General features: G+C 51.0%; 1 long non-coding RNA gene across 1 annotated transcript; it reads left to right on the top strand.

Moving 5' to 3' along the window:
• The first annotated feature begins 1685 nt into the window (after positions 1-1685).
• Positions 1686-4019, top strand: LOC145717213 (uncharacterized). The gene is made up of 2 exons (XR_014140278.1): positions 1686-1769; positions 2583-4019. It is a non-coding gene; the product is annotated as an uncharacterized LOC145717213 (long non-coding RNA).
• Positions 4020-9028: the final 5009 nt, after the last annotated feature.

The following is a 9028-nucleotide window of genomic DNA, read 5'->3' as shown; positions in this document are numbered from 1 at the left end:
TTAAAGAAACACTTCATACTTAACAAAAAGTTACATTCCAAGTACTTGTTGTCAAGAAATTTCAACAAGGGGGCTCAGACCACTCACAGGGAAAGGACAGTGCATCAACAAGAAGTGCTGGGCACCTGGACATCCATGTGCCGCGTGCTGACGCCGGACCCTCACCTCACATGGACACAAAACTCACCTGGCAATGGATCCTACACCTGGATGTCAGAGCTGAAACCGTACCCCTTGCAGGGAGGCAGGAAAACCGCCCCCCTGGGAACCCCTAGCTCCTCGGCAGAGACTGGAGGGCAAGCAGGGGGCCTCGGCGGTGGTCGTGGGGGGCGGCAGGTGCAGCCCGAGTGATGGGTCAGGGCCGCACGGGCTGTCTCTGGCTGCTCCTGGCTGCGGGGAAGGCGGCTGGGGCACAGAGAACGGAAGCTGGCCGTTACTGGCCGAGTGCGGGCCAATTGCTTCAGCAGCTAAGAAACGTGTCCACACAGACCCTTGGGCAGGAACTACCCCACGTCCACCACCTGCTGACCGGGCCACCAGAATGTGGCGTGTCTGCAGGACACAGGATTGCTGGGCCATAAAAAAGAAATGAACGTCAAGACAGCTGTTAGAAGGCAGGCATGCTCCTGCCCACACTGAGGACTGGTGAGGTCTCGCTCCCCCGCACCCACCAGCCTCCCCCCACCCCACCCCCCCGTGGCGCCGGCGCCGGCGGACCCTTCCCCCACGAGTGCTGCTGGTGACCCAGGCGAGGAAGCCGTCTGTTAAAATGGGACCACAACAGGGGCGCCTGGGTGGCTCAGTCGTTAAGCGTCTGCCTTCAGCTCAGGTCATGATCCCAGGGTCCTGGGATCGAGCCCCGCATCGGGCTCCCTGCTCAGCGGGAAGCCTGCTTCTCCCTCTCCCACTCCCCCTGCTTGTGTTCCCTCTCTCGCTGTGTCTCTCTCTGTCAAATAAATAAATAAAATCTTTAAAAAAAAAAAAATGGGACCACAACATGCGAGAAACACTAACGTGTCCGTTTCATATTTTGCTTAGAAGAGAAATAACTAAACTTTGAAAAGAGAATTTCTTTTAAAGATTTTAAGTCCTCTCTACACCAAACATGGGGCTTGAACCCACCACCTTGAGATGGAGGGGCGCTCGCTCTTCCGACTGAGCTAGCTGGGGGGCCCCTGCAAAGAGAATCCGATTCCAGGATCATATTAAGGGATGGGTGCAGGCCGCATGTGAGCCGTGTCTGACGGCCGCGCTGGTGTGGATGCTGGGGACGGAAGGGGACAGCCTGTGGTGAGCACACTCTTCAGAAGCGCCCATCTTGAGCCGGCCCTTCCTGGAATTCTGGATCCTTGAATGAGGCTGGTGTCATCCGGGGCCCTTGGGGACAAGGGTCGATCCCTGAAAGCAGCCCAAAGGCGTGCAGAGGGCCCAACCGGCCCTCGCCAATGACCCCAGGGCCCTGGCTCATCAGCCTCTTCTTTCCGCTCCGTCCGACTGGGGTGAGTTCATGTGTCTATTTATAAATAGTTGGGTTTTTTTAAGTTACCCGCAGACCGCAACACAAACTTGCAGGGTAGGGAAGGCTTTTCTTGGAACAGTACACCTCCCTCCAACCAGACGCTCCCCAGAAACAACCCCGGCCCTCAGACCCGGGTATTCTCCCCCTTTACTGGGCTGTGACGGCAGAACAGCAAGACAGAAGCGTGGTGGGGAAACCACTCGTCAGGGAAGCATTTTCCGTAAGAGATGTTCGTTCCTGAAAGATGACGGTAAACAGGGGAAAGTGGAGTCATGTGCTTCTTCTCCTCCCCTCCCCCTCCCCCCTTCCCCCTCCCTCTCCTCCGTCCCCTCCTTTCCTTCCTTTACTCCTCCTCCTCCCCCTCCACGCCCCCTCTTCCTACCTCTTCCTTCCTCCTCCCCTCCCCCCTCCCCTCCCTGTCCTCCCCCTCCTGCCCCCTTCCACCACCACCCAACCACCTGGCACCCAGGGCTCAGCTTGTCCTGCTGGTGCTATAAGCCAGAGGGATTTGTCCTGGGCTCAGGTCCATACTCTGTGACCAGCAGGGCCCTTTCTGGGGGACAGGGGGCCCTCTCTCCTTGGGGGCATAGGCAATCCTGGAACTTGCCGGTCCCGTAGTGTCCATCCTTAGGGCACCTTCTGTGTGTTCTCTAGCCAAGGGTTGCCTCTGTCCTGCTCTTAAAGGGGGTGCTCCTGGCTCCCCAGCAGCCCCTGTTGGGCTCCATCTTGACCCTGCCTGAATCTCCAGGGTCCTCATCCACTGCCTCCCGTGGGGCCTGGGGGGCTGCTCCACGGTGCAGGCCCCAGGGGGGATAATCAGTGGGAGGTGTCCCTAGGCCTTTGAAGACCCAGCTCTGCCTTCTGCTCTGGGATCCCCAGGAAGACTCTTGCCTACCTGGGTTTCATTGCTGGGGCGTCTCAGAGAAAGGCTGGGGTGGGGGCTAGAAGTCTCGGGGTCTTTCAGCCCAAGAGGGTCTGCTCTTTGCCTTTTGTGTGAACCACAGCTTGGCTGGGTGCCCTCCACCCCTTTGTAAATGCTGATTCCATTCCTTACTTCCCTTAGGGGAGACTGGCTTCTGACTCCAGGTCTAAATGATTCTTCAACCTGAAATATCAGTAACAAGCACGATAGTCTCAGGGTCCTTCCTTTGGCAGTTTTCCTGGAGCAAGATATGGTGGATCTGTGCATCAACTTCTCCATGGCCCCGACCTCGGCTTCTGTCGCACCTTCCAGAACATCTTCTGCCTCAGTTAAAGGGCCTCTCTCCAAAACACCCTCTCCTGCATGGTCTTTGTTTTTGTTTTTTGTTTTTTAAGATTTTATTTATGTATTTGGCAGAAAGACAGCGAGAGAGAGAGGGAACACAAGCAGGGGGAGTGGGAGAGGGAGAAGCAGGCTTCCCACTGAGCAGGGAGCCCGATGTGGGGCTTGATCCCAGGACCCTGGGACCATGACCTGAGCTGAAGGCAGACGCTTAATGGCTGAGCCACCCAGGCGCCCCTTCTGCATGGTCTTTGTCCTCCACCCCTGCCCCCCTGCCACTGTTCCCAGCTTGCTGCTATCTCTGTTCCTTCCTTGTCCCCAGGGCGACCGCTGCACCTTGCCCTGTTGTCCCGCTGTGAGCAGGCTACTCCGGAAGTGCCCCTTGCTCTGCTCAGGCTGTCCTCTCTCTCAGTCCCTGGATGGCTTTGTCACCTGCTCTTGGAGAGCAGGTGGTCCCTTGGAGCAATTCCCTCTCATTCCCTTTGAATGCCCTTAGCGCGTTCCCCAGATTGGGCATTTGCTCTGGCGTTCCAGGGCTTTCCTGGAGAAAATCAAAGAACCAAAAAGTGTTTCTTTGGAAAGGTCAATAAAATCGACAGACTTCTAGCAAGACTGACAAAAGGAGGTATCACGACAGACCCTACAACACCGAACGGATGTTAAGGGAACAGAATGAACAACTCTACGCACATACATTTGGTGACTTAGATGAAAGGGAACAATTCTTAGCAGAGCACAAACCCACAACTTTTCCAACTTGAAGTAGATCATTTGAACAGCGTTATGAATATGAAAGACATTGAATTCATAACTTTAAAACTCCAAAGAAAGAAATCTCTGGTCCTGATGGTTTCGCTGGAGAATTCTGCCGAACACCGGAAGGACGTTATAGAACCTCTTCCAGAAGCTGTCCCACTTGATTTAATGGAACTAGTATTGCCCAGATGCCGTAACCAGACAACGCAGAATAAAAAAACTACAGACAGGGGCGCCTGGGTGGCTCAGATGGTTGGGCGTCTGCTTTCGGCTCGGGTCATGATTCCGGGGTCCTGGGATCGAGCCCCGCGTCGGGCTTTCTGCTCGGTGGGGAGCCTGCTTCTCCCTCTCCCTCTGTCTCCCCCCTGCTCATGCTCTCTCTCTCTCCGTATCTCTGTGTCTCAAATGAATAAATAAAATCTTTAAAAAAATAAAAATAAATAAAAAAAATTAAAAAAAAATAAAAACTACAGACAAACATCCCTCGTGAATACAAATGGGAAAATCCTTAACAAAACATTAGCACCTCGCACTTGGCAGCACCATAATCAAGTGGGCTTTATTCCAGGGATGCAAGGCAGGTCCAAAGTTTGAAAACTCAATGTAATTCATTGACTAAAGTAGAAGAATTGACAAAATTTGACAAAATTCAACTCCTATTCATGATTTTAAAAAAAGTCTCAGAAAGCTAAGAATGAGAGGAGCTATAACAACAAGATTGAGAACGTCTCCCAAAAGCCCATGGCTAACATTACACTTGACCATGGGAGACAGAGGGCTTCCCCAGAGGCCAGAGCTGGGCCAGGCGCCTCCTTGCTCAAGTTCAGCACAGCCCGGAAAGTTCTAGCCAGCGGCAAGAAAACGAAACAAAAGGCACACATAGAAAGGAAGAAATAAAACTATGCGGAAAACCCCAAGGAATCTACAAAAAGAAAAAAAAAAGTCCTCCTAGAAGTAGATGTTTAAGTATAAAAAGAGAGGTTTTTCAAAAGAGTAACATATGCTTAAGAACTAAAATACACACTCCTAAATTACCTCCCTGCCAAAGAGAAGATCACAGGGGAAACCACGAAAACTTCTGAAGGACCCACAGTGAAAGTACAACCCAGCAAAATGGGAAGCTGCAGTGAGCAGCCCGGGAAGGGACGTTTACAGCCTGAAAGGCACTTCTTACAAAACTGAAACAGCGCCTGAGCGTCCAACTTCGGCAGGTACAACAAGAGCGGGGTGATACCCAGAGAGAGCAGAAGGAAGAAAATACTAAAGAATAGAATGAAAGGGCGCCTGGGTGGCTCAGATAGTTAAGCGTCTGCCTTCGGCTCGGGTCATGATCCCAGGGTCCTGGGATCGAGTCCCGCATCGGGCTCCCTGCCTCTGCCTCTCTGTCTCTCTGACTCTCATGAATAAATAAATAAAACATTAAAAAAAAAGAAAGAAAAAAGAACAGAATGAAAGAAAGAGAAATCAACGGACAGAAACTCAAAGCTGACACTTCAAAAAGACATGAAATAATCCAAGCGCTGGCGGGACCAACTGGGGGCATCGAGGGAGGACACAAGTCATCGGTGAAAGAGAGCGCACTAAAGAAATACTGGGGATTGGAATTATGAGCAAATGCGACCCACGGCTCCATTATGTGGAAGATAAGTTTGAGCAGATAATGATCTAGGAGACTATAGACAGGCAGGATACCCCATCGGAGAGTGGCAAGATATGCCAACAGAACTCTGGCCCCAAACGGCCAGGACTTGGTCAATAACCGTCAGCTTCCCCAATCTCCACCCCAGCTCCCCACTCAGGACCAACCAGAGAGAGCCAGGGAGCCCCCCTGACCCATCCCACAGGTTGCGCCTCTCCTTAGACGCCCGCAGCTTCCCCCAGGCCAACAGCCTCGGGTCAGGCCACCCCTGAACCCCCAGTCCTCCGCCTGCCTGCCTTTGAGTCTCTGCCAAAATGCAAATCACGGTGGCTTACTCCTCGCTGGAGCGACCTCTGAGAGCCCGGCTCCTGCCTGTCCTCACGTGGACGGCCTTCTTCTACATCCACGATATGTATCCATTGCTGGAACTCACACACGTGGGCACACCAGCTCTAGCTGGTTTCACAGGTGAATTTTTACTCAACGTTCATGGACTGTTTACGGGACAGAAAAATCCCAGTCTTAAAATTTTCACAGAAGGCTAGCATGAGCTCAACTCCAAAATGAACAGTAGTAGACCAATCTCCTTCACTACTATAGTGCAGAGAGCCTAAATAGACTGTTAATAAATTGAAATCAGCTACATATCAAAAATGTTAGCCCTCGTGACCTCACTGGGCTTACAGCAGGATCTCAGTGTCAGGAAACCGATGGGCGCGTTCCTCATTACACATTAGAGGAGGGGGAATGCACCATTATCTCAGGAACTGCACAAAGAGCACTTGATACATTTTAATACTCATTTGCCGTTTTCTAAAAATCTCTTAGCAACTCAGGAGTAGAAAGGCATTTCCTTGATCTGATAAAGGGCATTTCCTTAAAAATATATAGCAAAATTAAAATACAAATTTATAAGGATAGACATTTGATTATTTAACAATCTTTTACAATTATGCATGATAAAATTTTTTTTTTCTTTAAAGATTTTATTTATTTGAGAGAGAGAGAATGAGAGACAGAGAGCATGAGAGGGAGGAGGGTCAGAGGGAGAAGCAGACTCCCCGCTGAGCAGGGAGCCCGATGCGGGACTCGATCCCGGGACTCCAGGATCATGACCTGAGCCGAAGGCAGTCGCTTAACCAACTGAGCCACCCAGGCGCGCCCCGCATGATAAAAATTTCTTAAACAAATGTATAAACACACACACAAATAACAAACCAGAGACAACATTTGCAAAGTATGTGATAAAAAGTTCCTAATTTACTAATTGCTCCTACAAATCACTATACTAAGAAACCTGATAGAAAAACAGGCTAAGATTGTTAATCTTTATGGGCCATAGACCTTGCATTAATTGGCAGTCTTCTGATCACATGGTACAGAAACAAGGTTCAAAATGACTTGTACAAAAGAAAATGTATTGGCTTACATAACTGAAAAGCCTGGGTGTCAACCTTCAGGCATGGCTCGATCCAGGTTCTTCACCCATTCCTCTTCTCCTTCCTCAGTCCAGCTTTCCTCTGCATGGCTTCATTCTCAGGCAGCCTCTCCTCAAATGGAGGCCACATTCCACCAGGTCAGATTCCTCATGGAGAGGGGGAGAGCAAAGACTTGGATGACCTCTCCCGGACCCCACCCGAGTCAACTTGGCCAAGCCTGAGTTTCCAGGCTCCCTTAGTCCCAGGAGTGGGGAGAGGGCCCCCAAAGGAATACCAAGCTGCTGCTCACAGAAAAGCAGGGAGAGACTGGACAATGTTCTGCAGGCAAAGGCTTTGCCCATCGCAACCCTATCTAGAAATTAAAACAGCAATGCAATGTTACTCAGCCACACCTAGAATGAAATCCTGCCATTTGCAACGACGTGGACGGAGCTGGAGGGTATTATGCTGAGTGAAAGAAGTCAGTCCGAGAAAGACAATTACCATATGATCTCACTCATAGTGGTGTTTAGAAACAAACGAGCAAAGGGGAAAAGAGACAAACCAAGAAACAGACTGCTCACTACGGAGAACACCCTGACGGCTACAGAGGAGGGGTGGGGGGGCAGGTGACGGGGCTTCGGGAGGACGCTTGTCAGGAGGAGCAGCGGCTGACGCCTGGAAGTGTGGAGTCACCGTATCGTACCCCCACGTCTAATCTTACACCGGACCTTAACTAACCGGAATTTAAATAAAAACTTGAAACTACAAGAAAGAAAGAAAGAAAGAAAGAAGGAAGGAAGGAAGGAAGGAAGGGAAATTAAAACAGCTCTGGATCCTGTCCTCGGAGAATTTGTTCTCCCTCTGAGCGACGAGTGACGTGAGCATCAGGACGCAGGGCGCTGGGGGCGCCTGGGCGGCTCCGTTGATTAAGCACCAGACCCTGGATTTCAGCTCAGGTCGCATTCTCAAGCTCCTCCCTCTGCTCCTCCCTCCACTCCTGCTCGCTCTGTGTCTGTCTCTGTCTCTCTCTCAAATAAATAAATAAAAATTAAGAAAAAAAAAAGAGCCCTCACCCTCCTGGACGCTAGTGAACTGATCGCACAAAGGCCGTGGAGCAGCTCAGGATCGCACAAAGGCCAGGCCGGGGCTCCGTGGTCAAGCGCTGCCAGAGGGCCTGGATGAGGCCGGGGGCTCAGTCAGGTGCAGGGAGCACGAGGTTGCCCCTGGCTGGCAGTTCCTCGCGTGGACACCGGGCTGCCATCTGACCCACAGCCCCTCTCCTCCAGGGCCGTCCTGCAGAGATGAGGCGATTGGCCCTGCGGGAAACTCTCCCCGCGGGGTCACGGTCCCCTTACTCACCATCGCCCAAAGGAGGAGGCGGTCCACGTGCCCCTGAGAGGATGAATGGATACACACACCGTGGCCGTCTGTCCAGCGGAAGGACATCCTGACCCGCGAAACAGCAGGGGTGGACAGTGAAGACATCCCCCTCTGGGATGAGCCAGACGCAGGAGGGCAAACCGTGCACAATCCCTCTGACAGGTGCCCGGGGACGGAACGTGTGCAGCGTGCCCAGGGCTGGGAAGAGGGATGGGGCGACCGGGCCTGGGCAGGTGGGTTCTGAACATGACCGTGTGGCGGCTGCACATCCCCCAGGCTGTCCTAAATCCACCGATTGTGTGCCTCAAATGCATGGATGGACGGTGTGCCGATAACGCTGTTAAAAAAAGGAAAAGAGCCAAAATGAACTATTGGGACTTCATCAAGATAAAAACCTTCTGCACAGCAAAGGAAACAGTCAACAAAACCAAAAGACAACCGACAGAATGGGAGAAGATATTTGCAAATGACTTATCAGGTAAAGGGCTAGTATCCAAAATCTATAAAGAACTCATCAAACTCAAAACCCAAAGAGCAAATAATTCAATCAAGAAATGGGCAGAAGACATGAACAGACATTTCTGCCGAAAAGACATCCAAACGGCCAACAGACACATGAAAAAGTGCTCAATATCGCTCGGCATCAGGGAAATCCAAATCAAAACCTCAGTGAGATACCACCTCACACCAGTCAGAATGGCTAAAATTAACAAGTCAGGAAATGACAGATGTTGGCGGGGATGTGGAGAAAGGGGAACCCTCCTACACTGTTGGTGGGAATGCAAGCTGGTGCAGCCACTCTGGAAAACAGTATGGAGGTTCCTCAAAAAGTTGAAAATAGAGCTACCCTACGACCCAGCAATTGCACTACTGAGTATTTACCCCAAAAATACAAATATAGTGATCTGAAGGGGTATGTGCACCCTAATGTTTATAGCAGCAATGTCCACAATAGCCAAACTGTGGAAAGAGCCAAGATGTCCATCGACAGATGAATGGATAAAGAAGATGTGGTATATATATATATATATATATATATATACAATGAA

Source organism: Leptonychotes weddellii, chromosome 15, assembly GCF_054177405.1.
Source record: "Leptonychotes weddellii isolate Sample4059 chromosome 15, ASM5417740v2, whole genome shotgun sequence".
NCBI classification, from domain to species: Eukaryota; Metazoa; Chordata; class Mammalia; order Carnivora; family Phocidae; genus Leptonychotes; species Leptonychotes weddellii.
Note: the sequence above shows the minus strand (reverse complement) of the source record. Positions and strands in the feature narration are given on the sequence as shown.